Source organism: Hemiscyllium ocellatum, chromosome 30 (assembly GCF_020745735.1).
Source record: "Hemiscyllium ocellatum isolate sHemOce1 chromosome 30, sHemOce1.pat.X.cur, whole genome shotgun sequence".
NCBI classification, from domain to species: Eukaryota; Metazoa; Chordata; class Chondrichthyes; order Orectolobiformes; family Hemiscylliidae; genus Hemiscyllium; species Hemiscyllium ocellatum.
Genome location: NC_083430.1, coordinates 35,197,042 through 35,201,761, shown reverse-complemented (window position 1 = coordinate 35,201,761; position 4,720 = coordinate 35,197,042).

Sequence of the window (4,720 nt, the reverse complement as noted above, 5' to 3'; positions counted from 1 at the left end):
GTGTTGGTGAAATTGATGAATTGCTCAACCTCCTTGCTGGAGCACGAGGTGGCGCCAATGCAGTCATCAATGTAGCGAAGGAAGAGGTGGGGAGTGGTGCCGGTGTAATTACGGAAGATCAACTGTTCTATGTAGCCAACAAAGAGACAGGCATAGCTGGGGCCCATACGTGTGCCCATGGCTACCCCTTTGGTCTAGAGGAAGTGGGAGGATTCAAAGGAGAAATTGTTAAGGGTGAGGACCAGTTCGGCCAAACGAATGAGAGTGTCAGTGGAAGGATACTGTTGGGGACGTCTGGAGAGAAAAAAACGGAGGGCTTGAGGGCCCTGGTCATGGCGGATGGAGGTGTAGAGGGATTGGATATCCATGGTGAAGATGAGGCCTTGGGGGCTGGGGGGTATGTGGGGAGTTCCTGGACTAGGGGGGAATAGGACAGTGACGAGATAGGTAGAGATGAGTTCAGTGGGGCAGGAGCATGCTGAGGCAATGGGTCAGCCAGGGTGGTCAGACTTGTGGATCTTGGGAAGGAGGTAGAACCGGGCAGTGAAGGGTTCCCGGACCATGAGGTTGGAAGCTGTGGGTGGGAGATCTCCTGAGGTGATGAGGTTCTGTATGGTCTGGGAGATGATGGTTTGGTGATGGGGGGTGGGGTCATGGTCGAGGGAGCAGTAGGAAGAGGTGTCCTCGAGCTGGCGTTTGGCTTCAGGTGTAGAGGTCAGTGCGCCAGACTACCACTGCGCCCCCCTTTATCTGCTGGCTTGATGGTGAGGTTGGGATTGGAGCAGAGGGATTGGAGGGCTGCGCGTTCTGAGGGTGAGAGGTTGGAGTGGGGGAGGGGGGGTAGACAGGTTGAGGTGGTTAATGTCCCGGCGGCAGTTGGAAATGAAGAGGTCGAGGGCAGGTAATAGGCCTGCACGGGTTGTCCAGGTGGATGCAGTGTGTTGGAGGTGGGCGAAGGGGTCCTCGGAAGTGACACACTCATCCTGTAAATGAATAAAAAAAGCTGACATTTGGCCATAAAAACCCAAGTTTTAGCCCCTAGTCTTAGACAGTGAGAAGTGAATTTTGCTGGTGAACAGCAAGAAGCCTACTTGCATGGATTTGCATGCCATTAGTATCAAATCTCTCCTCATTGATATGCGTTCTCCTATTCTCCCATACACTGGGGAGAAACTACACAGCAACAATTCCCAAAATAAAAATCAGAGCAGGTGCCTTATTGATACTTGTTCGTTGCTTTCTCCTCCAGGTCTCCATCTTGCACAGCAATTGGCAACAACACAGGGTACAATCTATAAACAGTTACAACCACAGTTGCTGCCCCAGTCCACAGAGATTAGCATCGGACTCATAGCAGCTTTAATGTATCATCATGACAAATCTCTGGTCCATTTACAACACAGTTCTCCTTTGCTTTGGTACACTTCAGGGCATGCCAATGTTTTACACTATACTGCTGCTGTCAAGGCACTTTGCAAGCACCACCTCATGGATTCGACCAGTCTGCACTTTGGGGTCTTTGCTTGCTATCTTTGTGCTCACAGCATCCATGCCTTGCTTTTTGCAATATCCGTCCTCATTCAGTGCTGGAGGCATTAAAGTACTTTTGTCTTGCCTTGCCTTGTCACATGGAGTAAAGTAGGGACATGTGGTTGGGTGGAAATTTGGGAAGTTCAAAGGTAATGGAGTTGACGGGGAAAGCAAGGAAGAAGGAAAGATTTGGAGGTGGTCAGTGGGGGTAGGAAGTGGGGGGTTCACCGTGATTGAGAGGCTGACCCTGTTACCTATTGCATGAAGTACGGTCACCGTTGTCATTCATCCTCATCCAAACTGCAAATGTAGAATGGAAATGAAAATGGCTGCCATCAAACCTGGAGTGAGCAGAGTGAATGTTCCATTCTATGAAGGAACAGGTTCACTACCTTGTGATGTGAGGACCTTCAGAGGGTAAAGGCATTAAACAAACCCCAGGTTAAATACATCTGTGATCACAAAATGCTGTTTTACACCTTTGTACTGACTTACTGTGTGAACTAAAATCCTGATCCTAAACTCTCTTGATTAATACAATTGACATTATGAATCAACCCAAGCAAGGGCATGAGTTGAGGTACAAAGAATGTTTTGCAGTCTGTAAAAATCACCTCAATTGTAAATCGTAGTAATCAGTTTCTAAGGTTGCATTGCTTGCACAAGGTGCAGGAGCTGTTCACTTCTCAACTTGGACTATAAAACTTACACACATTAGCCTAGATGCAAGGCTGTCTTTCCAGGGTTCTGTTGAGGTTGGGGTGGGGGTGCGATCCTCACTATTTGCGCCACATGTAAAATCTCTACTGTTTGTGCACAGAAAAGCTTGTGCAAGTCATTTGAATCAAAGTGCAAAGTCCAAGGACAGGCATCTCATTGGTCTCCTTGTCTGGCGGGCTTCCAGGCCCCAATATTTGGAGGACACTGTTGAAATTTTGTGTGTGTTGCTGAACTGCTGAATTATCCCATTACTGAGGTGCTGCTTTGTTTCTGATATTGCCCACATAGGCTCATTGAAACTCTCCCAGTGGATTCAGGCACATAAACTGTGGCTGTCCCTGCCTCGTCCGCATCAAGACTTATACACAAATGGATAGGGAACCTCCAGCTGATGTGGAGTCATTCTCATGCGGAGCTTGTAAGTACCCTCACAATGTGCTGAAGACATGGGAGATCCATAGTTTCTCATTTTCCATGGAATTGATGTGCAGATGAGAGAGGGGAAGTGATACTACATTCTGTCCAGAGGAGAAAGTTAGGATTCTGGGTGATGCTGTCCAGTGCATCGGCAATGCAACATCTCCTTCCACTGGAGCCAACAATGGAGAATGGACGACCTCTCTAAATCAGGTTTCCATGCAGGTCATGTCTGGGACTTCATACTGGTCCCATCCAAAGAGGATGCGACTTGATCCTTGGAATCTCTACTTCAAAAAAAATGGGGGACGCACCAAGGCTATGGAATGGATGATGGGAGTCTGTGAGAGCCACAGCATTGAGATGAAGAAGATGTACTTCAGATGGATTAGCATCATCAGTATCTGATGGCACAACAGTCTTTTTGGATAAGATATTAAACTAAGGCCATATCTGCCCACTCAGGTGGATATTAAAGCACTGTTTGAAACAGAGAAGTAGTGTTCTGCCTGCTGTGTCCTGGCCATTTACTCCTCAAACCAACATCACCAAAATAGATGTTGTGACCATTATTCCTGTGCTGTCTGTGGGAGTTGCTGTAAGCCAATTGTCTGCTGTGTTTTCAACATTAGAACAAGTGACTACACTTTGGTGACAGCTGTGTGATATATAAAATACATATTTTCAGTTTGGATTTTAAATTAGTGGCAAGTGAGTGTTGGATTATATTTGAGGAGAGATTTAAAAATTAATTAAGGATGCATGAGTGATCAGTAAATTGGCGGGTGGATCTACTTTTCCAAGAAGATTAGAAAAGCAGAATATTATTGAAATGGAGAGAGGCTGCAGTATGAGGGAGATGAGTGAACGAGTTCATGAATATAAAAAAGTCAGTGTACAAGAGAATGCTTTCATTAGAGGGAGGATGGAGTATAAAAGGCAGGGAGGTCTTGCTACAATTATACAGAATATGGTGAGACTATGTACAGTTTGTGTACAATACTGTGTACAGTTTTGGTCTCATTAACTTAAATGATTCCTGGGATGAAGGGATTGTCTTACAAGGAAGGGTTGAGCAGTTTGGTCCTTTGTTCATTACAGTTTAAATAATTTAAAACTAAAATATTCTGTCTAAGCTTAACAGGACAGATTATGATAAGGTGTTTGTTGTGTCCCCACCCCTGGACCAAGAAGCCTGGGTTCCAGTCCCACCTATTCCAGAGGTGTATAATAACATCTCTGAACAGATTTATTAGGGAAAATAAGTTAATAAAAAATACAGTGGACACCAAGATATGGTTTTCTCCCAGCTGTGTCATGGTCTCTCAAACCAACATCACCAAAGTAGATGCTGTGGTCATTATCCCTGTGCTGTCTGTGTGTGTCACTGTGTGCCAATTGTTTGTTGTGTTTCCAACTTTAGAACAGTGACTACACTTTGTGATGAAAGGTGTGTGATATATAGTAGATTTTAAATTAGTGGCACATGGATGTTGGTTTATTTTTGACAAGGGTTTGAAAATTAATTTAGGATGCTGAATGGCCTTTTTCTGCTCATATTTCTCATGTTTTACTTTGATTTCCATTTAATTGTTTAACAGGGTGTCCTCCACTACAGGAGCTTTGTCTGTTCAACTGGGTATTTGTTGATCAGCTAAGAACGCCACGGAAACGCATTTTGTGGTTGTTCTCTGTCCCTTTATATCTCAAATTCTGCAATCTTAAATCTACAAGTTCAGGTTTCTTGTGTCACAGCACTAGTGTACCGAGACAGAGGACCCAGGTTCAAGTCCCGCCTGCTCCACATGTGTGTAGTAACACCTCTAGACAGGTTGATCTAGAAAATATCAACATGTACAAATTCCGTCAGATTTCAAAACAATCTTGACTTGTGTCTGCCCTCAAACCAAAACTATATTGACAAAAATAAAGCCAGCTGTTTTGTTTAAGGGCTGCTCCCTTTACGACCCTGTACCGGTAACAGCCTTTCGCCAGTTATTCTGGGTATGGCTGGATATGTGGAAGTTTGACAGCACTTTTTTTTTGTGCTCGG